Source organism: Mobula birostris, chromosome 11, assembly GCF_030028105.1.
Source record: "Mobula birostris isolate sMobBir1 chromosome 11, sMobBir1.hap1, whole genome shotgun sequence".
Lineage (NCBI taxonomy): Eukaryota > Metazoa > Chordata > Chondrichthyes > Myliobatiformes > Myliobatidae > Mobula > Mobula birostris.
Window position 1 is genome coordinate 39,353,798 of NC_092380.1, and position 26,872 is coordinate 39,380,669.

Below are 26,872 nucleotides of genomic sequence, written 5' to 3' on the forward strand. Positions count from 1 at the left end.
CTGAGTCGAGGTATGTAGATATGAGTTCAGTGGGTCAGGAACAAGCAGAAACAATGGGTCTACCTGGACAGGCAGGTTTGTGGATCTTGAGTAGAATCGGGAATCGGGAGGTTCGGGGTGAGGGTGCTATGTGGTTGGTGACAGTGGATGGGAGATTCCCAGAGGTAATAAGGTCGGTGATGGTGTGGGAGACAATGGCCTGGTGTTCTTTATTGGGATCCTGTTTAAGGGGTAAGGAAGGGAAGGTGTCTGACAATTGTCAATCGGCAAGGTAGAGGTCAGTCCGCCAGACTACTACAGCACCCCCCATCTGCAGGTTTGATGGTGAGGTTAGGTTTAGTATGGAGGCAGTAGAGAGCAGAGCGGAAGGAGCCAGGTTGGAACTGGAAGAGGGGTGGTGAAGTCAAGACAGTTGATGGCTCTTTGGCGGTTGACAATGAACATATCCAGAGTAGGCAGAAGATCAGAGTGGGGAGGACATCGATTTCTCAAGTGTCTGGTAATGCCCCTCCCCCTTTCTCTATTCCCCATCCCCTTTTCCTTCTCTCATTTTATCTCTTTGCCTGCCCATTAACTCTCTCTAGTGCTTTTCCTCCTTCTTCTTTCTTCCATGGCATTCTGTCTTCTCCTATTCCTTCTCCAGCCCTGTATCTCTTTCATCAAACAACTTCCCTACTCTTTACTTCACCCCTCCATGCCCCAAGTTTCACCTAACACCTTGTGCTTCTCCCTCCCCTCCCCCACCCTCTCATTCTAACTCCTCATCTTCTTTTCTCCAATCCTACTGAAGGATCTTGGCCCGAAACGTTTCCATAGCTGCTGCTTGACCTGCTGAGTTCCTCCAACATTTTGTGTGTGTTAGCCTATAATTTCCTTTCTTTTCCCTTCTTTCTTCAGATCCTCAGGGACTCTGCTTTCCCTCAGCAGAAAGAGCTAGTGTATATTCTCAAATCATCTCCATTCTGATGTGGGTGAACAGCCATATCTAATCACCTAGAGTTCATTGAAAACTTGATAATGAAGCCATGGCTTTTACCAACAAGCATCAGCTTATGATAAGAATTTGAACTAATTTTGCCCAATAATTACAATTAAGAGTTGTTTACTACTCTTTAAGTTCAGACACTATGCTGCAGGGAAAAAAATATTCCACAATCTCCCAGTGGCCACACATTTTAATTCCACATCCCATTCCCATTCTGACATGTCTATCCACAGCCTCCTCTACTGTAAAGATGAAGCCACACTCAGGTTGGAGAAACAACACCTTATAATCCGTCTGGGTAGCCTCCAACCTGATGGTATGAACTTTGACTTCACTAACTTCCGCTAATGCCCCATCTCCCCCTCGTACCCCATCCGTTATTTATTTTTATACACACATTCTTTCTCTCACTCTCCTTTTTCTCCCTCAGTTCCTCTGACTATACCCCTTACCCATCCTCTGGGTTCCCCCCACCTTGTCTTTCTCCCCGGGCCACCTGTCCTATGATCCTCTCATATCCCCTTTGCCAATCACCTGTCCAGCTCTTGGCTCCATCCCTCCCCCTCCTGTCTTCTCCTATCATTTTGGATCTCCCCCTCCCCCTCACACTTTCAAATCTCTTACTAACTCTTCCTTCAGTTAGTCCTGACGAAGGGTCTTGGCCTGAAACATCGACTGTACCTCTTCCTAGAGATGCTGCCTGGCCTGCTGCGTTCACCAGCAACTTTGATGTGTGTTGCAAAAAATTATCTCTATCTACCCTCTTCATAGTTAAGTACATTTCAGTCAGTTAACCTTCTGCCTTCTCTGCTCAAAGGGAAACAAACCCAGCCTCTCCAGTCTCTCCTGATAAAGGAAACTCTCCATCCCATGGCTTGGTGACACAGGAGACTGCACATGCTGAAATCTGGAGCAGAACACAAATTGCTGGAGGAACTCAATGGTCAGGCAGGCTCTGTGATAATTAGATCTAAAGTGCTGTACTATTCTATGTTCTAACTATGTTCTATGTTCTAAAACGGTTGGATGCACTGTTGAGTTTTGTAACAGTGGTTTTGCTGAGAAAAGGGTTATTTCATGTTCTGGCAACACACATAAAAGTTGCTGGTGAACGTTAGGCCATTTAGTCCATCGACTCTGCTTCGCCATTTCATCATGGCTGATCCATTTCCTTCTTAACCCCATTCTCCTGCCTTCTCCCTCATGATCTTCCACGCCCTGACTAATCAAGAATGTATCAATTTCCACCTTTAATGTACCCAGTAACCTTTCCTCTGCAGCCGCCTGTGGTAACAAATTCTACAGATTCACCTCTCCCTGGCTACAGGAAATTACTCCTCATCTCTTTTTTAATGGACATCCTTCTATTTTGAGGCGATGCCCTTGAGGCCTGGACTCCCCCATCAAAGGAAACGTTCTCTTCACATCCACTCATAGGTTCATAGGTTCATTTTTTTTATGAAAGTATGCATGTGCAATACAACTCTGATCTTCCTCCAAGGAGCAACACCTCATATACTCCAGCCCCTTGGTATGAACGTAGAATTCTCCAACTTCTGGTAATTCCCTCCCACTCCATTCCCCTATCCCTATGTCACTCTGCCCCCTCCCCCAGCTGCCTATCACCTCCCTCATGGTTCTGCCTCCTTCTACTACCCATTGTGTTTTCCCCTATTCCTTCTTCACCTTTCCTGCCTATCACCTCCCTGCATCCCCTCCCCCACCCCTTTATCTTTCCCCTTACTGGTTTTTCACCTGGAACCTACCAGCCTTCTCCTTCCCACCCTCCCCCCACCTTCTTTATAGGGCCTCTGTCCCTTCCCTCTACAGTCCTGACGAAGGGTTCCGGCCCGAAACGTTGACCGATCTTCTCCACGGATGCTGCCCGACCTGCTGAGTTCCTCCATCGTGTTGTGAGTGTTTCTGAATGAGGAAGCCTGTGCTCGTGGTCCTCTCTGGGGATAGCAGAGCGTGAGATCACTCGATCGAATTCCAAAGTGCATGTCATAGGCTCCAACAGCTTCCAGAACATAATGAAGACAAACTTCAATCACTGCTCATATGATAAACTTTTCATTCCCCATTATTCTCATGAACCTCCTCCGAACTTTTACCAATGTCAACACATCCTTTCTTTAAATAAGGGGCCCAGAAATGTTCACAATACTTCAAGTGAGGCCTCAACATTACAAACTTGCTTTTATATCCTAGATCTCTTGATATGAATGCTAACATTACTTTTGCTTTCCTCACCACTGATTCAACCTGAAAATTAACCTTTAGGGAATCCTGCGTGAGGGCTCCCTTTGTATCTCGGATTTTTGAATTTTCTTCCCATTTAGAAAATGGTCTGCACTTTTATTTCTTCTACCAAGGTGCATGACTGTACACTCCATTTGCCAACTCTGCCCATTCTCCTAATCTGTTGAAGTCCTTCTGGAGGCTCTGCTTACTCAACACTACCTGCCCCTCCACCTATCTTAGCATTATCTGCAAATTTGGCCTCAAAGCCATCAATTTCAACATCTAAACCATTGACACACAACATAAAAAGAAGTGATTCCAACACTGACCACTATGGAACACCACTAGTCACCTGTAGCCAATAGAAATGGCTCCCTTCACTTCCACTATTTGCCTTCTGCCAATCTGCCAATGCTCTATCCATGTTAATGTCTTTCCTGTAATACCCTGGGATTTTATTTTGTTCAGCAGCCTCATGTATGGCATCTTGTCAAAGACCTTCTGAAAATCCAAGTACATAACTTCCACAGATTGTCTTTTGTCTAGATGACACCTGCATACAACAGGTATCGACATCTTCTGGATAGATTATGAAACTATCTTTTTCACTTCCTTTATGTTTTTGATGTTTGCTTCTTGTCTTGAATGTGATCCTGAACAGTAGGAGCCAGTGCTTTGCTGTTTAGAGATCGTTTGGATGTTCCAGTACTCTGCAATCTCAGAGGATTCTGGGAGGCAGAGACAGAGTGAGCAAACCCTGTATGAGACGGCTGCAGGTTGGCACACGAGCCAATGTTTGACTCCATTTTGCTGAACCTTGAACCTTGCATTGTTTGCCGTTAAAACGATGAGGGAGATTGAAACATCAAGGTGAGTGTAGAAATTTGGAGATCGTTTGGATGTTCCAGTACTCTGCATGTCTCCAAGGAGATTCCAGGAGGCAGAGGCAGCGTGTGTGAATCTCTTAGCGAGCAGGCTGCAAGCCAATGTTTGATTACATTTTGCCAATTATAGCTTCCATTGATTGCCAATTAAAGTGACGAGGGAGATTGAAGTATCGAAGTGAGTGTGGAGGGTGAGCACTGGCTGTGTTTGTCTTTTGATCGGTTGCTCTGTACCAGAGAGGGGAGAGTCTGCCGCTGCGCTCAGACAGTGTTGCCCAGGTTTTTTCTGCATTTTGGATGTGGACTTGGACTACAGACTATTTTTTTTCAGTCTTATAGTTTTTATATTTTATAGTCTTTCACCCCATCGTCTCAGTTGTTTTATGCAGGGAGAAGGATTTGTGGCTTGATGTGCCTGATCCATTTTGTTCATTTTCTTGTGCAGGAGGAGGGACCTGGGGGGGGGGGGTCAATGTGTCTGATTCATTTTGGTCTTTATATTTGTGCAGGAGGAGGGATTTTGAGGTTGATGTGCCTGATCTGTTTTGTTCAGTTTTTACTGTGGGAGGAGGATTTGGAGGTCAATGCACCTGATCCATTTTGTTCATTTTTTGTGCGGGAGAAGGGGTTGGAGGTCAATGTGCCTGATACATTTTGTTTGTTTTTTAGCGTGGGAGGAGGGATTTGAGGTCAATGTGCCTGATCCATTTTATTTGTTTTTTAGTGCGGGAGGAGGGATTTGAAGGTCGATGTGCCTGATCCATTTTGCTCGTTTTTTTGTAAAAGGGGGGATTTGGATTTGTTTCCTTGGTTTCATGGCTACATAGAGAATTAAGGAATTTCAAAGTTGTAGACTTTGATGATAAATTAACCTTTGAACTTCTATCTTCCTGTTATTTTTCAAAGAATTCCAACAGATTTGTCAGGTAAGATTTTCCCTTAAGGAAACCATTTGGAAGGTCATGTGTGACAAATCTTATCGAATTTTTTGAAGAGGTTACTAGGAAAGTTGACGAGGGTAAAGCAGTGGATGTTGTCTATATGGACTTCAGTAAAGCCTTTGACAAGGTTCCACATGGAAGGTTAGTTAGGAAGGTTCAATCTTTAGGTATTAATATTGAAGTAGTAAAATAGATTCAACAGTGGCTGGATGGGAGATGCCAGAGAGTAGTGGTGGATAACTGTTTGTCAGGTTGGAGGCCGGTGTGTAGCGGTGTGCCTCAGGGATCTGTACTGGGTCCAATGTTGTTTGTCATATATATTAATGATCTGGATGATGGGGTGGTAAATTGGATTAGTAAGTATGCAGATGATACTAAGATAGGTGGCATTGTGGATAATGAAGAAGGTTTTCAAAGGTTGCAGAGAGATTTAGGCCAGTTAGAGGACTGAGCTGAAAGATGGCAGATGGAGTTTAATGCTGATAAGTGTGAGGTGCTACATATTGGTAGGACTAATCAAAATAGGACATACATGGTAAATGGTAGGGCATTGAAGAATGCAGTAGAGCAGAGGGATCTAGGAATAATGGTGCATAGTTCCCTGAAGGTGGAATCTCATGTGGATAGGGTGGTGAAGAAAGCTTTTGGTATGCTGGCCTTTATAAATCAGAGCATTGAGTATAGGAGTTGGGATGTAATGTTAAAATTGTACAAGGCATTGGTAAGGCCAAATTTGGAGTACTGTGTACAGTTCTGGTCACCGAATTATAGGAAAGATGTCAACAAAATAGAGAGAGTACAGAGAAGATTTACTAGAATATTACCTGGGTTTCAGCACCTGAGTTACAGAGAAAGGTTGAACAAGTTAGGTCTTTATTCTTTGGAACATAGAAGGTTGAGGGGGGAATTGATAGAGGTATTTAAAATTATGAGGGAGATAGATAGAGTTGACGTGGATAGGCTTTTTCCATTGAGAGTGGGGGAGATTCAAACAAGAGGACATGAGTTGAGAGTTAAAGGGCAAAAGTTTAGGGATAACATGAGGGGGAACTTCTTTACTCAGAGAGTGGTGGCTGTGTAGAACGAGCTTCCGGCAGAAGTGGTTGAGGCAGGTTCGATGTTGTCATTTAAAGAAAAATTGGATAGGTATATGGACAGGAAAGGAATAGAGGGTTATGGGCTGAATGCAGGTCGGAGGGACCAGGTGAAAGTAAGCGTTCCGCATGGACTAGAAGGGCCGAGATGGCCTGTTTCCGTGCTGTAATTGTTATATGGTTATATAACTTTGGCCTATTGTGTCATATGCCTCCAGTGCCCTGAAACCACATTCTTAACAATCGACTCCAATGTCTTCCCAATCACTGAGGTCAGGTTAACTAGCCTATAATTTCCTTTCTTCTGCCTCTCTCCCTTCTTGAAGAGTGGAATGACATTTACAACTTTCCAGTCCTTATCTAAGGTTTGTGTAGCGGCCTTTGAGCACCTGTTGTCTCGGATATTGGATGCTATGGCAGTATTGCATCCCACACTGTGCACAGTTTTCTTTCCCAAAGTGCTTCAGCTAGAGACTTCCCTGCGAGGCCTGGGTGTGATGTACATAGAACATAGAATAGCACAGCACATTACAGGCCCTTCGGCCCACAATGTTGTGCCGACCCTCAAACCCTGCCTCCCATATAACCCCCCACCTTAAATTCCTCCATATATCTGTCTAGTAGTGTCTTAAACTTCACTAGTGTATCTGCCTCCACCACTGACTCAGGCAGTGCATTCCATACACCAAACACTGTCTGAGTAAAAAACCTTCCTCCAATATCCCCCTTGAACTTCCCACCCCTTACCTTAAAGCCATGTTCTGTTGTATTGAGCAGTGGTGCCCTGGGGAAAAGGTGCTGGCTATCCACTCCATCTATTCCTCTTATTATCTTGTACACCTCTATCATGTCTCCTCTCATCCTCCTTCTCTCCAAAGAGTAAAGCCCTAGCTCCCTTAATCTCTGATCATAATCCATACTCTCTAAACCAGGTAGCATCCTGGTAAATCTCCTCTGTACCCTAATTTGATACATCAGAGGAAATGTATTGAGAGCCTTAGTCATGCTCCTTAACCTCTTGTTTCGAAGCAACCATTAAAGTATCTACAAAATCTTTCTGTTGGCCATTGGATTGTGAATGATATAGAGGCGAGTGGTTTGTGGATAATTCCTATTCTGGCAGAATGCAGCAAACTGCTGTGAAAGAAGCAAGTGTTTCTGAAGATCTGCAGCAGCTGTTGGTGGTAGCCTTTGTGTTTTATTGCCCTCTAGCCATTTGGAATAGACATCAACCGGGACAAGGCAGGTACGCCCATTGATTGAGCCAACAAGATCAATATGTTCTCAACTCCAGGGTCCGGTAGGTTGTGGATCGACTCGACTTGGACTCTTTGCTGCAACACAGCTTGTGTAGGATGTGATATCTGTTTATGCCTGGCCAGTACGCAAAGCTTCTTGCCAGGGCTTTCATTTAATTGGAACTTGGGTGTCCATGGTGGAATTGTTTCAATACTTTTGGTTAAAGTGTTTGTTGATTCAGTATTCTGTCTCCAAACATTAAGCAGGAATCCACAGTAGAGAGCGATGTATGATGTCAATGATTGACAGCCGTTTCTGGAATCAACTTGTCGATCACGACTGGAACCTTTAGTGGCATATAGAACATAGAAAAAAATACAGCACAGTACAAGCCCTTCGGCCCACAATGTTGTGCCGACCCTCAAACCCTGCCTCCCATATAAGACCCCAACCTAAATTCCTCCATATACCTGTCTAGTAGTCTCCTAAACTTCACTAGTGTATCTGCCTCCACCACTGACTCAGGCAGTGTATTCCACACACCAACCACTCTCTGAGTAAAAAACCTTCCTCTAATATCCCCCTTGAACTTCCCACCCTTTACCTTAAAACCATGTCCTCTTGTATTGAGCAGTGGTGCCCTGGTGAAGAGGCGCTGACTATCCACTCTATCTATTCCTCTTATTATCTTGTACATCTCTATCATGTCTCCTCTCATCCTCCTTCTCTCCAAAGAGTAAAGCCCTAGCTCCCTTAATCTCTGATCATAATGCATACTCTCTAAACTAGGCAGCGTCTTGGTAAATCTTCTCTGTACCCTTTCCGATGTTTCCACATCCTTCCTATAGTGAGGCAACCAGAACTGGGCACAATACTCCAAGTGTGGCCTGACCAGAGTTTTATAAAGCTGCATCATTACATCGCAACTCTTAAACTCTATCCCTCGACTTATGAAAGCTAACACCCCATAAGCTTTCTTAACTACCCTATCCACCTGAGAGGCAACTTTCAGGGATCTGTGGACATGTATCCCCAGATTCCTCTGCTCCTCCACACTACCAAGTATCCTGCCATTTACTTTGTACTCTGCCTTGGAGTTTGTCCTTCCAAAGTGTACCACCTCACACTTCTCCAGGTTGAACTCCATCTGCCACTTCTCAGCCCACTTCTGCATCCTATCAATGTCTCTCTGCAATCTTTGAAAATCCTCTACACTATCTACAACACCACCAACCTTTGTGTCGTCTGCAAACTTGCCAAACCACCCTTCTGCCCCCACATCCAGGTCGTTAATAAAAATCATGAAAAGTAGAGGTCCCAGAACAGATCCTTGTGGGACACCACTAGTCACAATCCTCTAATCTGAATGTACTCCATCCACCACGACCCTCTGCCTTCTGCAGGCATGCCAATTCTGAATCCACCTGGTCAAACATCCCTGGATCCCATGCCTTCTGACTTTCTGAATAAGTCTAATGTGTGGAACCTTGTCAAATGCCTTACTAAAATCCATATAGATCACCTCCACTGCACTACCCTCATCTATATGCCTGGTCACCTCCTCAAAGAACTCTATCAGGCTTGTTAGACACGATCTGCCCTTCACAAAGCCATGCTGACTGTCCCTGATCAGACCATGATTCTCTAAATGCCGAGGGGTCCTATCTCTAGGAATCTTTTCCAACATCTTTCCCACCACAGACATGAGGCTCACTGGTCTATAATTATCTGGACTATCCCTACTACCTTTTTTGAACAAGGGGACAACATTCGCCTCCCTCCAATCCTCTGGTACCATTCCCATGGACAACGAGGACATAAAGATCCTAGCCAGAGGCTCAGCAATCTCTTCCCTCGCCTCGTGGAGCAGCCTGGGGAATATTCCGTCAGGCCCCGGGGACTTATCCATCCTAATGTATTTTAACAACTCCAGCACCTCCTCTCCCTTAATATCAGCCTGCTCCAGAACATCAACCTCACTCATATTGTCCTCACCATCATCAAGTTCCCTCTCATTGGTGAATACCGAACAGAAGTATTCATTGTGGACCTCGCTCACTTCCACAGCCTCCAGGCACATCTTCCCACCTTTATCTCTAATCGGTCCTACCTTCACTCCTGTCATCCTTTTTTTCTTCACATAATTGAAGAATGCCTTGGGGTTTTCCTTCACCCTACTCGCCAAGGCCTTCTCATGTCCCCTTCTTGCTCTTTTCAGCCCCTTCTTAAGCTCCTTTCTTGCTTCCCTATATTCCTCAATAGACCCATCTGATCCCTGCTTCTTAAACCTCATGTATGCTGCCTTCTTCCACCTGACTAGATTTTCCACCTCACTTGTCACCCATGATTCCTTCACCCTACCATTCTTTATCTTCCTCACCGGGACAAATTTATCCCTAACATCCTGCAAGAGATCTCTAAATATCGACCACATGTCCGTAGTACATTTCCCTGCAAAAATATCATCCCAATTCACACCCGCAAGTTCTAGCCTTATAGCCTCATAAGTTGCCCTTCCTGAATTAAAAATTTTCCTGTCTTCTCTGATTCTATCCTTTTCCATGATAATGCTAAAGGCCAGGGAGCGATGGTCACTGTCCCCCAGATGCTCACCCACTGAGAGATCTGTGACCTGACCCGGTTCATTACCTAGTACTAGATCTAATATGGCATTCCCCCTAGTCGGCCTGTCCACATACTGAGACAGGAATCCATCCTGGACACACTTAACAAACTTTGCCCCATCTAAACTGTTGGAACTAATCAGATGCCAATCAATATTAGGGAAGTTAAAGACACCCATGATAACAACCCTGTTATTTTTGCACCTTTCCCAAATCTGCCTCCCAATCTGCTCCTCTGTATCTCTGCTGCTACCAGGGGCCCTATAGAATACCCCCAATAGAGTAACTGCTCCCCTCCTGTTCCTGACTTCCACCCATACTGACTCAAAAGAGGATCCTGCTACATCACCCACCTTTTCTGTAGCTGTAATAGTATCCCTGACCAGTAATGCCACCCCTCCTCCCCTTTTTCTGCCCTCTCTATCCCTTTTAAAGCACTGAAATCCATTCCTGCCCTAGTGTCAGCCAAGTCTCTGTAATGGCCACTACATCATAATTCCATGTATGTATCCAAGCTCTCATTTCATCACCTTTGTTCCTGATGCTTCTTGCATTGAAGTACGCACATTTCAGCCCTTCTACCTTACTGTCTTTACACCATTTATTCTGCTTCTCTTTCTTCAAAGCCTCTCTATATGTCAAATCTGGCTTTACTCCATGCACTTCTTTCACTGCGCTATCACTCTGGGTCCCATCCCCCTTGCAAATTAGTTTAAACCCTCCCGAACCATGCCAGCAAACTACCCGCAAGGATATTGCTCCCCCTGGAGTTCAGGTGCAACCCATCCATTCTGTACAGGTCCCACCTTCCCCAGAAGAGATCCCGATGTTCCAAAAATCTAAAACACTGCTCCATGCACCAACTCCTCAGTCACACATTCAACTGCCATCTCTTTCAATTCTTACCATCACTGGCAGCAATCCTTAGAACGCCACCCTTGAGGTCCTGTTCTTCAGCCTTCTGCCTAGTTCCCAAAACTCACACTCCAGGACCTTATCCCTCTTCCTGCCTATGTCGTTGGTCCCAACATGTATCACGACTTCTGGTTGCTTTCCCTCTCGTACCAGGATGTCGTGCACCCGGTCAGAAACATCCCAGATCCTGGCACCCGGGAGGCAATAACCCACGTGGGTATCCTCCTCACGTCCACAAAATCTCCTGTCTGCTCCCCCGACTATAGAGTCTCCAATGACAACAGCTCTCCTCTTCTCCGTCCCACCCTTCTGCATTACCAGGTCAGACTCAGTGCCGGAGACCCTGCCACCATGGCTCACACCTGGTCGGTCGTCCCCGCCAACAGTGTCCAGGACGGTAAACTTATTATTCAGGGGTACAGCTACAGGGGTGCTCTGCACTACCTGTCTGCTCACCTTCACTTTCCCCCCTCTGACTGTCACCCAGCGACCTGCTTCCGACAGCCTAGGTGTGACTACCTCCCTGTAGCTCTCATCTATGACTGCCTCATTTTCCCTTATGAGTCGAAGGTCATCCAGGTGCTGCTCCAGATTCCTTACACGGTCTTCCAGATCACCCAGCCGTATGCATTTCTGGCAGATGTGACTCTGTGGGAGAGGGGCGCTCCCCCAAGACTGCCACATCTCACATGAGAGGCACATTACCGTCTCAGCAGACATTGTAAAGACTAACTGCCAGCAAGCTCGTCCTCCGCCTCTTCTCGTCGAAGCTTCTCGAGTCAAAGCCTCAAAGCTCCACTCCTTCACTGGCCCACTCACTCACTGGCCGCTTTCCACCATCTGATACAACCCAATGGACTTTGTGATCAACTGAAATCGTAGCCATGACTGCATCTTCAATGTCAGTAGTCTGCCGATTCTTAAGTCTGGAGAGGGCATCTGCTTGACCAAGGTCCTGGGCTGTTGTCTTCTTGATTTCAAAATCATAGTCCAATAACACCATTGCCCACTTTCATAGACGAATACACCGAGATGACTTTCTTAGACATGACAAAAGCAATGTTGGCATTTATTTCAAGGGGAATAGAATATAAAAGCAAGGAGATAATGCTGAGGCTTTATAAGACACCAGTCAGGCCACACTTGGAGTATTGTCAAAAGTTTGGGCCTCCATATCTCAGAAAGGTGCGTTGTCATTGAAAAGAGTTTAGAGGAGGTTCACGAGGATGATTCCAGGAATGAAGAGGTTAACATATGAGGAGCGTTTGGCAGCTTTGTGCCTGTGCTCACTGGAATTTAGAAGAATGAGGGGGGTATCTCATTGATACCTACCAAATGTTGAAAGTCCTAAATAAGGTGGATGTGGAGAGGATGTTTCCTACGCTGGGGGTATCCAGAACTAGAGGGCCCAGCCTCAAAATTGAGGGGAAACCTTTTAGAATAGAGGTAAGGAGGAATTTTTTTTAGTCAGAGAGTAGTGAACCTGTGGAATGCTCTGCTACAGACTGCAGTGGAGGCCAAGTCCGTGGGTATATTTAAGGCAGAAGTTGATGGTTTCCTGATTGGAAGGCATTAAAGGATATGGTGAGAAGGCAGGTGTATGGGGTTGAGTGGGATCCAGAATCAGTCATGATGGAATGGCAGAGCAGAGTCGATGAATGAATGGCCTAATTCTGCTCCTAAGTCTTATGGATCCAGTGATGGACAACAGTGGTTTTTGAACAGTAGAAAGAGTGAAGCGTCTACCATAAAGCATTCCGTGGAATTTCTTCACCACAAAGTTGATTCCTTCGGCTTCCTTCTCAATTTGTCCATAGTTTCTTTCTGCTGTGGTCAGTAATCTGGCTGCTTGTATGACAGCTTTTATGGAACCATCAGTGAAGATATGGGATATGACAGCACCCTCCCCATAGTTGCATGCATCCATTGCAATGACAAGTGGCAACTCTAGGTTGAAATTTATCAGCAGATGTTCAGGTAACAGCATATTGTTCACCCGATCAGAATCCTCTCGCATTGTTTGGTCCATTTCCGCGTGACACCCTTCTTGAGTAGGGCATTGAGTGGCTCCCTCAGCCAGGGCATTGTTGAGAGGAATGCTGAAAAATAAGTGATCATGCCCAAAAATGATCATAAGATGCTGACATCTGAAGGTGGAGGCATTTTTACCATACCATTTGATGCTTTTGGGATCTGGGTGATGATGGTGGTCATCTATGATGAACCCCAGATACTTCATTGAGGACATCAGGAGGTTGCACTTTTCTGCCCAAAGTCTTGTAGTTTGTTTAAAAATGTGGCCCAAGCATTGGCATTATTCTGTCTGATCTGTGCCCATGACAATGATGTTGTCAAGATGAACAGTAACACTGTCATTGCACAGTGACCATAATTTGTTGGAAAATTGAAGGAGCTGCCTTTATCCCAAAAGGCAGATGAAGGAAGGGAAACAGCTCTCTACATGTAATGGTGAGAAGCTCCTGTGAATTTTCTACCTGGAGGTAGCCTTCAACCAAGTCCAACTTTGCAAAGTAGTGACCGCCGTTCAATTTTGCAAAGAGATTTGCAGGTACTGGGATGGGTACTAGTGTGTCTCCAGAGCCATACTGAGACCAATTGAAAAGTCTGCAAGTAACCTCACTATACTGCTGACTTCCTTGATAAGGACTATTAGAGCTTCTCAATGTGAGTAGTTGACTGCTTTGATCACACCAGCTTGTTGCAGACGATCTAGCACTTTTTGCACAATTGGCTGTATATGGTATTGGTCTTTTGGCACAGAAGCCTGATTTTGTCTCTGAACAGACATGGAGCTCTGCTTGCAGTTTAGTGCAGAGATCTAAACCATCTTGAAACACTGCTACAGAGCGCTGTTGCAGGTATGGTCGTATGATCTCACATACTGATGCGTGGGTTTGAATCCCACCCTTGTTGCCAGGTTGTTTTGTTCACTGAAGCCAGGAGATAGAACAAAGCCAGAATATGAAATAAACCTTTATTCAGCAGTGCATCCAGAGCACGACTATTTAAATGGCTTACCGAGGAATAAGTGAGACATTAAGAACAATGACCTATCAGTGAAAGTTAGTCTAGGATTGATTAACAGCCAACCAATAGGCATTCATTGTTTAGGCTTGCCATAACAGAATCCATGTTGGCCTGCCTGATTGAACCACTTCTATATAGATGTCTCACTATCTTAAGGATGACTTAAGGATTGAAGGGCGCCCTTTCAGAACAGAAATGCGAAGAAATTTTTTTAGTCAGAGGGTGGTGAATCTATGGAATTTGTTGCCACGGGCAGCAGTGGAGGTCAAGTCATTGGGTGTATTTAAGGCAGAGATTGATAGGTATCTGAGTAGCCAGGGCATCAAAGGTTATGGTGAGAAAGCGGGGGAGTGGGACTAAATAGGAGAATGGATCAGCTCATGATAAAATGGCGGAGCAGACTCGATGGGCCGAATGGCCTACTTCTGCTCCTTTGTCTTATGGTCTTACGGTCTTATAACTTCAAGCATTTTCCTAACTACAGACATTAAGCCAACTGGTGTGTAGTTACCCATATTTTGCCTATATCCTGTTTCCAATAGTGGCGTGACATTTGCTGTTTTCCAATCCACCAGAGAACTTTGGTACATTATCACCAACGCAAACACACATTACAAAAATTTACCTTTCCATTACTGCAAGCTTAAAACTCTTTCATTCATTTCTGCTCTTTCATTGTTTTGCTTCAGGAGAAAAATCTTAAACACGTGAAATCAGCAGTTGCTGGAAATCCAAAGCAACACACACATGCTGGAGGAACTCAGCAGGTCAGGACTCCTGAAGTCCTGAAGAAGGGTATCAACCCAAAACGTCAACCATCTATTCATTTCCATAGATGCCGCCTGACCTGCTGAGTTCCTCCAGCATTTTGTGTGTGTTTCTCTGGAGAAAAACCTGTTTATTTTGAAATGCAGATTGTGAACCTTCTCTAATTTATTTCAGCGGTGTACTGCGACTACTTTAACTCCCGTCAGCTGGATTCCACCATGGCTGAGTATGCTCAGAATGCCAAATCTAAGTGGCGTTACTTGCCATGTCTGTGCGAGGCCAACATTCACATCTTTGGGAAGTTTAATATGGAGGGTAAGGCTGTTGATCATTTATTTACATTTGACAAAATTAGAGAACTATATGCATTCATCTAGTTGAACAAAGCCAGATGTGACCTGATGAAGGAATTGGCTGGATAGATAGATAGATACTTCATTGATCCCAAAGGAAATTAAAATGTCGCAGTAGCATTACAAGTGCACAAGATATACAACTATTGGAAGAGAAGTAGAAAAAATGAAAATTAAGTTACCTCAAACAGCCTAAGAGGACATCACTTCCCCGGCTATAGGTTGACTCATTATAGAGCCTATAGTGAGTCAACCTATAATTCCTTCAATGACCTCATATAGCACTTTTTGAGGCAGCACAGTTGTCAGTCTATTACTAAATATGCTCCTCTGTTCAACCAAGGTTGCATGCAGAAGATGAGAAACATTGTCCAGAACTGCCAGGCTTTTCCTTAAGATCCTTTGTTTTACCAGAGCCTCCATCATGACCAGTTTGACTCCTATAACAGAGCCAGTCTTTCTAATCTGTTTATTGAGCCTGTTGGCATCACTTGTGTTGACGCCATTGCCCCAGTACACCACCATATAGAAAATTGTACTGGCAACAACAGATTGGTAGAACATATGAATATTCTTGTGAATGAATGTAACTCAATTCCTTCAATTAAAACTGAACAAGGCCACATGCCCAATATGAATATTTCATATATCAGATTATTTTGCATATAATTTTAATGGATATTTCTCTATCGTCATAGGCATACATTTCTGCTTAAGAAGTTAAATTGGTTTCTGGTGATACAACTTTTACAAAAGTCTGCAGGCAGTAATGAAACCCAATGTTTTTATTAAAGGTTGCTACATCTGTGGTAAAGAAGAATACTTTCATGAAGACTTAAAACGTTGTGTGTCATGTGGTAAGTCTCCTTACACTGTTCTTGGTGAAAAATTTCATTGTTATTTCCTGTCACATGCTTTCCTTTTATAACTGAATCCTTGATATCCCTTGAAACCGAGGGTTCTCCAGACTTGCTTTCCTCACTGACCCCTGATCCTGCCTTTCCATTCTCCCCAGCACTGACCCTTCCAATCTCCCACCACTCCTATCTGAAGCATTTCTAAATTGGAACAGAGAGAGAGGAATATGAACACATTGTGCATTGAAAATTGAAGGACGGATAAAGAAAATGTTCAAAAAAGGAATGCATTATTCTAGGGCTTTTTTCAAAGAAACATAGAGTACAAGAAGTTAGATATTAAACAATAAATGGCAGGAGCCTTGGGAGTATTCATGTACAGAGGGATCTTGGAGTACAATATATAGCTCCCTGAAAGTGGCAACACAAGTAGAAATGGTGGTAAAGATTGGCAACCATTATCATACAAGGCCGTCAGTATAAAAGTTGGGAAGTCACGTTGCAGGTGTACATGACTTTGGTTAAGCCACATCTGGAGTATTGTGTTCACTTGTGGTCGCTTCTCTACAGGAAGGATGTGGTGGCTTTGTAGAGAGCGCAGAAGAGGTTCATCAGAGTGTTGCCTGGATAGAGAATATTAATTATAAAGAGAAGTTGGATACTCTTGGACAGTTTCCAATGATGCGCCAACTCTGAGAGGCGAATTAATAGTTCATATAATTATGTTAGGCACACTGAGAATAGTCTGTCAGACTCCTTTTCTCAGGGTGAAGTGTCAAATACTACATGCATAGCTTTAAGGTGAGAGCGGGAATTTCTAAAGGTGCTGTGTGGGGCAAGCATTTACGAAGAGTCATGATACCTGGAGTACATTGCCCGGGAAGTGGTAGAGTCAGATATTGAAAGAACATTTTAGAGACACAGCAGTGATTTGAAGTCTACAGGCCATGTGTAGGCAGATGGGATTAGTTAGAAACACTTAGGCATACCCACAGCAGTGATTTGAAGTCTACAAGCCATATGCAGGCAGATGAGATTATTTAGAATGCCATCATGCCTGGCACAGATTTTGTGGGTTTGTACTGCACTGTTCTATGTTCGATCATGACCTTTTACAAAACGTTATTCACCCTCTTCTGGAGTATCTAGTCCTTTCTGATTACCACACTTTGGGAAAGATGTGAAAACTTTAATGAGTTTGCACATTCTCTTTTGAATGTGCAAAGTTGCAGCAAGATGTGAGAAATATTAAACATTGTGAAGAATATAGTGAGAGTGGGTAATGAGAAAACGTTGAAGAAAAGTGGAGAAAGGACAATTGCATTTTGCAGAAGAACCAAAACTGATATGACAAAAAGCTCCTCGTTATACAAGGTGGTTGGGATCTGTAGTGCACAGCCAGTGGAGTAGTGGAGCCAGCTTCAATGTAAATATTATTCAGAAGGAAGACTGGATAGTTACTGAATCAGCACACACAAAATGCGGGAGGAACTCTGCAAGTCAGGCTGCATATATGGAAAGGAATGAACAGCTGACATTTCGGGCGAACACCCTGACTCTGTATCTGGAAGGAAAGAATTTACAGGGTGATGGACTAAAATAAGGGACTTGGAACCAACTGTTTTCTTACATAGAGCTATACTGATTTGAAAAGCCACATGCTGCGTTATAGTGCTCTCTTCCTGTGTGCATTTGCTTTGGTGTCAGGAACCATAGCATCCTTCCATCACCCCAAAATTTTAACCTCAAAAGCTACAGCCACCAAACAAACCAATTATCAACCAGATTGCCTGGTCCATGTGATGAGAGGCCCTGGACCCAAAATATTACTCGGTTTACAGACACAGACACAAAGTTTTTTTTGGCTTTACTTGTAATTCCCAAACCTTCTGAACTTTCTAGCTTATCAGTCTTTTCATCTTCACCCCCTTCAACTGCCCTTATTAAAATCCAGCTTTCCAGCTTCCATCTCCAAAATCCAGACACTGTCTTTTCCCTCCTCCACCCACTTCTTCTGCCCATCATCCACACACCCCTCCCACCGGGCACCCTCTACCATTGTTGTCATCTGCCCTCCTCAATTCCCTTTTCTGATTCCATGCTCCACCTACCTCCTTTATCAGACTCCATTTTCTGCAGCCCTGTATTGTCTCTACATATTACCTTTGGAGTGAAGGAGGGTGCTTGGTGATGTGATAGAGGTATATAAGAGGCATAGATCAAGTGAACCACTAGCATCTTTTCCTGAGGGCAGAAATGGGTAATACGAGGGGTTATAATACCAAGGTGAATGGCAAAAAGTAAAGTATAGGGTGGATGTCAGAAATAGCTTTTTTACACAGAAAATTGTGGGTGCGTGGTATGCTCTGCTGGGAATGTGGTGGAGGGATAGTTAAAAAAATTCTTAGGTAAACATATGCATGAAAAATAAATGGAGGGAAGGGGTATATTGATATTAGTGTAGATTAAAAGGTCAGCACAACATCGTGGGCCAAAGGACCTGTGCTGTTCTGTGTTCAGTCAGAATCTTCTCCCCCTTGTATCTGTAGAAATTTGCAAGAGTCTTTAATGACCCATACAGGGTGTCTAACACCAAAGGACATAAGTTTAAGACCATAAGACATAGGAGCAGAAATAGGCCATTTGACCCGTCAAGTCTGCTCTGCCATTCAATCATGGCTGATCCTTTTTTCCCCTCCTCAGCCCACTCCTCAGCCTTCTCCACGTAACCTTTGATGCTGTGTCCAATCAAGAATCTATCAATATCAGCATTAAATACACCCAATGACCTGGCCTCCACAGGTACCTGTGGTAGCAAATTCCACAAATCCACCACTCTCTAGCTAAAGTAATTTCTCTGCATCTTTTGTTTTTAATGGATACTCCTCTTGTCCTAGACTGTCCCATCATGGGAATCATCCTTTCCACATCTACTGTGTCTAGGTCTTTCAACATTGAAAAGAATTCAATGAGATTCCTCCTCATCCTTCTGAATTCCAATAAGTACAGACTCAGAGCCATCAAATGTTCCCAGAATCATTCTTGTGAACCTCATCTGAACCCTCTCCAATGCCACCACATCTTTTCTAAGATAAGGAACCCAAAACTGTTCACAATACTCAAGGTGAGGACTTATAAAGCCTCAGCATCGCACCCCCGCTCTTGTATTCTAGTCCTCTTGAAATTAATGCCTACATTGCATGTGCCTTCCTCACCACCAACTCAACCTGCAAATTAACCTTTAGGGTGTCTGCACAAGGACTCTAAAATCCTGTTGCATCTCAGAATTTTGGATTTTCTCCCTGTTTAGAAAATTGCCTGCACAAAGTGCATGACCATGCATTTTCCAACATTGTATTTCATTTGCCACTATCTTGCCCATTCTCCTAATCTGTCCAAGTCCTTCTGCATCCTACCTGTTTCCTCAACACTACCTGTCCCTCCGCCAATCTTTGTGTTATCTGTAAACCTGTCAACAAACTTACAGCCAATCAGAAAAGGATCCCTTTATTCCCACTCACTACCTCCTACCAATCAACCAATGCTCTAACTATGCTAGAAAGTTCCCTGTAATACCAGTGGTTGTTAACTTGGTAAACAGCCTCATGTGTGGCATCTTGTCAAAGGCCTTCTGAAAATCCAAATATACATGAAAATTATACTGAAAATTATCTATTCTATGTGTAATCTCCTCAAAGAATTCCAACAGGTTCATCAGGCAAGATTTTCCCATTAGGAAGCCATGCTGACTTTGTCCTATGGTCTGTGTCACCAGTTACTCCATAACCTTATCCTTAACAATTGACTCTAACATCTTCTCAACCACTGAGGTCAGGCTAACAGGTCTATAATTTCCTTTTTGTTGTTTCCCTACTTTCTTATAGAGTGGACTAACATTTGCAATTTTCCAATCCTCTGGCACCATGCCAGAGTGCAATGATTTTTCAAAGATCATTGCTAATGCCTCCACAATCTCTACTGCTACCTCTTTCAGAACCCTAGGGTGCCAGTCCTCTGGTCTGGGTGACTTACGTTTTTTTCGCTTTCTGAGCACCTTCTCCTTTGTCATAGTAATTGCATTCACTTCTCTTCCCTCACACCAGGTACACTGCTAGAGACTTCCACAGTTATGATTGATGCAAAATATTCGTTTAGTTCACCTGCCATCTCCTTGTCCCCCATATTTATTTCTCCAGCCTCATTTTCTAGCAGTCCTATATCCACTTCCATCTCTCTTTTATCGTTTACCTACTTGAAAAAGATTTTTCTATCCACCTTGACTTTGTTTGCTAGATTGCTTTTTTATTTCATCTTTTCCCTCCTAATGATTCTTTTGGTTGCTTTTTGTAGGTTTTTAAAAGCTTGCCATTCCTCTATCTTCCCACTAATTTTTGATTTGTTGTATTCCTTCTCTTTTGCTTTTACATTAGCTTTGATTTACTTTGTCAGCCATGGTTGTACTATTTTGCCATTTGAGTATTTCCTTGTTTTTGGAATATATCTATAATCATGCATCTTCCTCATTTTTCCCAGAAATTCAAGCCATTGCTGCTCTGCTGTCATCCTTGCCAGAATCGCCTTCCAATTTACCTTGGCCAACTCCTCTCTCATACTTCTGTAATTTCCTTTACTCACTGAAATACTGCTATGTCAAACTTTACTCCCTATCAACTTTCAAGTTGAACTCAATCATATTGTGATCACTCCCTCCTATGGGTTTGTTTACCCTAAGCTCCCTAATCACCTCCGGTTCATTACATAACACCCAGTCCAGTACAGCTGATTCCCTAGTAGGCTCAATGACAAACTGCTCTATAAAGCCATCTCATAGGCATTCAACAAGCTCACTGTCTTGAGATCAATTACCAACCTGATTTCCCCAATCAACCTGCATGTTAAAATCTCCCATGACTATCATAACATTGCCCTTTTGACTTGCCTCTTCTATTTCCCATTGTAATCGGTTGTCCACATCCCAGCTACTGTTGGGAGGCATGAATATACAGTGCCTATTGAAAAGTACTCACCCTCCTGGAAGTTTTCATGTTTTATTGTTTTACAGCATTGAATCACAGTGAATTTAATTTGGCTTTTATGACACTGATCAACAGAAAAAGACCCTTTCATGTGAAAGTGAAAATAGATCTTTACAAAGTGATCAAAATTATTAACAAAATAATTGGTTGCATGAGTATTCACCCCCTTCAAGTCAGTATTTAGTAGATGCACCTTTGGCAGCAATTACAGCCTTGAATCTGTGTGGATAGGTCTCTATCAGCTTTGCACATCAGGACACTGCAGTTTTTTCCTATTCATCTTTACTAAACTGCTCAATCTCTGTCAGATTCCTTGGACACCATGAGTGAACACCCCTCTTCAAGTCCAACCACAAATTCTCAATTGGATTGAGGTCTGGACTCTGACTTGGCCACTCCAGGATATTAACTTTCCTGTGCAGCTTTGGCTTTACACTTGGGGTCATTGTCTTGCTGGAAAACAAATCTTCTCCTAAGTTGCAGTTCTATTGCAGACTGAATCAGGCTTTCCTCCAGGATTTCCCTGTATATTGCTGCATTCATTTTACCCTCTACTTTCACAAGCCTTCTAGGGCCTGCTGCAGTGAAGCATCCCCATAGCATGATGCAGCCACCACCACGCTTCATGGTAGGGATGTTGTGTTTTTGATTATGTGTAGTGTTTGACTAATGCCAAACATAGCATTTAGTCCAATGGCCAGAAAGCTCAATTTTGGTTTCATTAGACCACAGAACCTTCTTCCAGCTGACTTCAGAGTCTCCCACATACCTTCTGGCAAACTAGCTGAGATTTCATGTGAGTTTTTTTTCAACAGTAGCTTTCTCTTTGCCACTCTTCCATAAAGCCAGGACTGGTGAAGCACCCGGGCAACTGTTGTATGCACAGTCTCTCCCATCTCAGCTGCTCAAGCTTGTAACTGCTCAAGAGCTGCCATTGATCTCTTGGTGGCCTCCCTCAATATCCCCTTCTTGCATGATCACTCAGTTTTTGAGGACTGCCTGATCTAGGTAGATTTACAGCTGTTCCATATTCTTTCCATTTCTTGGTGATTGACTTAACTGTACTGTATGAAATATTCAGTTATTTGGAAATTTCCTTGTATCCATCTCCTGACTTGCGCTTTTCAATAACCTTTTCATGGAGTTGCTTGGAGTGTTCTTTTGTCTATATGATGTAGTTTTTGCCAGGACATTGACTCATCAGCAGATGGACCTTCTAGATACAGGTGTATTTTTACTACAGTCAATTGAAACACCTTGACTGCTGTTATGTACCCCGTAACTGGGTTGCCAAACCAGCAGAAATGGACCACTCAGTTGGAGTCTGGATTACTGGAACTAAGAAAGTTTTATTAAAGAAATAAGCAACACAGTACTCTAATAGTAAGGATATAAGTGCAACAGGTTAGCAATGAATAAACACACATGTACACAGAACTAGGATAATAGGGTCAATCAGCTCTATCGCAGTCTAGGGGTAAAATGTTCAATCACAAGTGACAGAGTTCAGTTTAGTTCAGTTTGCAATAATCGCCGTCGTGCCATTGGGGAGAGAGAGCGAATGCTGATATTCAAATCGGATTCAACAGACCTTTGATATTCCTCGCAGTTAGCTTTCGGGCGAGCCCTTTGTAATGTCTTCTGAGGTCACCGACTGTGACCCCTCCGTTTCAGATACGATCGTTCCTCTGCGGTGAACCCGGCACCCAGGCAAGGGTGGACACACACCAGATTCCCGCCGACCGTATCTTTCCACCCTGTGCGTCTATGGCTGGTCCCGCGATCAGACTTCCAAAAACTCCAACCGACTTGTGGGGACACACCGCTTCCAGGGTCTCGTTACCTTGTGGTGTCGTGTGTGTTGTCTTAGCGAACCTGCCCCTTTTTATCCCCCTGCTGGGGTATCGCCTGTCCATCATACTTCAAACAGTTCAGGGTTCAAAAGGAGCCGGTCTTGACAATACTTAGACCAGTGTCTCCTTCCGTTAAACTCTCTCGTCTTTTCATTAACATTTCCAAATGCTGCTCCATTGTCTTACTTATCTCTCTCTCCTGAAGACAGGTGGCAGATCAACTGTTGATCCCACTGGATGCTAGCACAGGACAGTTAACATCTTAGTCTATGTGTACTTTTGTAACCCTCTTTCGTCACACTGCACACAGGTGACCTCCATTTAACTAATTATGTGACTTCTAAAACCAATTGACTGCACCGGTGATGATTTGGTGTGTCATATGAATACTTATGCAATCATTTTTTTTTGTGTTTTATATTTGTAATTAATTTAGATCGCTTTATAGAGATCTGTTTCCACTTTGACAGCAAAAAGTCTATTTCTATTGATCAGTGTCAAAAAAGCCAAATTAAATCCATTGTGATTCAATGTTGTTAAACAATAGAACATGAAAACTGCCAAGGGGGGTGGGTTTATATACACTATAACTGCTATCAGGGTCCTCTTACCCTTGCAATTTCTTAATTCAACCCACAAGGATTCAACATCTTCCGATCCTATGTCATGTCTTTCTAATGATTTGATGCAATTCTTTACCAACAGAGCCATGCCACCCCCTCTACTTACCTTCCTACCTTTCAGATACAACCTGTAACCTTGGACATTCAGCATCCAACCACAACTATCCTTCAGCCATGATTCAGTAATACCACAACATCATACCCGACAATCTTTAAAAGTGCAACAAGATCATCCACCTTATTTCCTATACTCCATGCATTGAGATATAACACTGAGTGCAGTATTTGCTACCCTTTTTGGTTCTGCATCCGTAATGCAATAATACATTGATGGCTGCAACTTTGTCTTATCATCTGCCTGCCCTTCCTAACAGTCTGACTGCACGCTATTTTTGCTTATTTACCATCCATCTTATCCTGAGTCCCATCACTCCAGTTCCTACCCCACCACCAAATTAGTTTAAACCCTCCCCAACAGCTCTAACAAATCTGCCCGCAGGAATTTGCCCATATGATATTACTGGTGTACACCATTATAATGAAAACAGTTGTTAATGTACACCTCTCATGTCTCATGTTTATTTTTTTTAAATAACTCAGAATAATAAAAGTGCTTGTCTGAACCATCTACATTTGAACCCTTGTCTCACATTCCTCCTCAGGAAAGTCTCGTGTACTTACATCACCAGGTAGGAAATAATTTTGATATATTTTAATATATGACCATTTATTGAAATCACGGCCACACTTATACTTCAGTTATGGAACTGGTGCGAAGCATTTTGTCCAAGCATGAACAAAGGGGCCAAAATCCATGGATGTGCTACAAATTATTCCTTTAATATCAGGGCAGAAATTGGCCAAGTGTGAACTAAACAACCCTAACAATCTGTCATTGCTTGTCAAAGGGAAACTTAATCTCTGCACTGATTGAATTTTGCACAAGGAATGATATTGAAGACTAATCAGCCCAGCCAAGGAAATCACTGCAAAAGTTTCATTGATGATCATTGCTCTATGGAAGAAGTGAAGCTGTTCACTGACTTCATAACCCATTAGAAAACAAGGTGGTCCACACCATTATACAGCCAGGCCTGGACAATATTTGGGTATGGGCTGACATTTGGCAATTAACCTTCACAGCACATCAAGATATCAAGGCATCTAATCATCTCCTGCTGATGTTCAATTATGAGGGGTGATTGATAAGTTTGTGGCCTAAGGTAGAAGGAGTCAATTCCCCTCCTACATTTACATACTTAGTCCAGCGGTCATGGAGTATATGGATCTTGGACCTCCAGAAAGTGCCTAGGATAAAAGGAGATGAGTTATACAGCTCTCGTTACATGCACATGCAGTTCAACTCTTTGAGTGATTATGCAGAAAGTTTGAGGTTAATAACTCATCAGTTAATAACTCATATGGGGTGATTGGTAAGTTTGTGGCCTAAGGTAGAAGGAGATGAGTCATTAACTTCAAAGTCTCTGCATAATCACTCAAAGAATTGAACTGCATGTGCATGTTGAAGAAAGAGAAGGATATAAAGGTAGTAAGGTAGAAGGGCTAAAGTGCGTGTACTTCAATGCAAGAAGCATCAGGAACAAAGATGATGAACTGAGAGCTTGGATACATACATGGAGGGGCTGAGGAGAGCAAGAAGGCGGCATGAGAAGGCCTTGGCGAGTAGGGTAAAGGAAAACCCCAAGGCATTCTTCAATTATGTGAAGAATAAAAGGATGACAGGAGTGAAGGTAGGACCGATTAGAGATATAGGTGGGAAGATGTGCCTGGAGGCTGTGGAAGTGAGCGAGGTCCTCAATGAATACTTCTCTTGGTATTCACCAATGAGAGTGAACTTGATGATGGTGAGGACAATATGAGTGAGGTTGAGGTTCTGGAGCATGTTGATATTAAGGGAGAGGAGGTGCTGGACTTGTTAAAATACATTAGGATGGATAAGTCCCCAGGGCCTGACGGAATATTCCCCAGGTTGCTCCACGAGGCGAGGGAAGAGATTGCTGAGCCTCTGACTAGGATCTTTATGTCCTCGTTGTCCACGGGAATGGTACCAGAGGATTGGAGGGAGGCGAATGTTGTCCCCTTGTTCAAAAAAGGTAGTAGGGAAAGTCCAGGTAATTATAGACCAGTGAGCCTTACGTCTGTGGTGGGAAAGCTGTTGGAAAAGATTCTTAGAGGTAGGATCTGTGGGCATTTACAGAATCAATGTCTGATCGGAGACAGCCAGCATTTCTTTGTGAAGGGCAAATCCAGTCTAACAAGCCTGGTAGAGCTCTTTGAGGAGGTGATCAGGCATATAGATGAGGGTATTGCAGTGGATATGATCTACATGGATTTTAATAAGGCATTTGACAAGGTTCCACACAGTAGGCTTATTCAGAAAGCCAGAAGGCATGGGATCCGGGAAAGTTTAGTCAGGTGGATTCAGAACTGGCTTGCCTGCAGAAGGCAGAGGGTCATGGTGGAGGGAGTACATTCGGATTGGAGGATCGTGACTAGTGGTGTCCCACAAGGATCGGTTCTGGGACCTCTACTTTTCGTGATTTTTATTAACGACCTGGATATGGGGGTAGAAGGGTGGGTTGGTAAGTTTGCAGACGACACAAAAGTTGGTGGTGTTGTAGATAGTGTAGGGGATTGTCAAAGATTGCAGAGAGACATTGATAGGTTGCAGAAGTGGGCTGAGAAGTGCAGATGGAGTTCAACCCGGAGAAGTGTGAGGTGGTACACTTTGGAAGGACAAACTCCGAGGCAGAGTACAAAGTAAATGGCAGGATACTTGGTAGTGTGGAGGAGCAGAGGGATCTGGGTGTACAAGTCCACAGATCCCTGGAAGTTGCCTCACAGGTAGATGGGGTAGTTAAGAAAGCTTATGGGGTGTTAGCTTTCATAAGTCGAGGGATAGAGTTTAAGAGTCACGAGGTAATGATGCAGTTCTATAAAACTCTGGTTAGGCCACACTTGGAGTACTGTGTCCAGTTCTGGTTGCCTCACTATAGGAAGGATGTGGAAACATTGGAAAGGGTACAAAGGAGATTTACCAGGATGCTGTCTGGTTTAGAGTGTATGGATTATGATCAGAGATTAAGGGAGCTGGGATTTACTCTTTGGAGAGAAGGAGAATGAGAGGAGACATGATAGAGGTGTACAAGATATTAAGAGGAATAGATAGAGTAGATAGCCAGCGCCTCTTCCCCAGGGCACCACGCCTCAATACAAGAGGACATGGCTTTAAGGTAAGAGGTGGGAAGTTCAAGGGGGATATTAGAGGAAGGTTTTTTACTCAGAGAGTGGTTGGTGCATGGAATGCACTGCCTGAGTCAGTGGTGGAGGCAGATACACTAATGAAATTTAAGAAACTACTTGACAGATGGTCGTGGCTATCCCTCG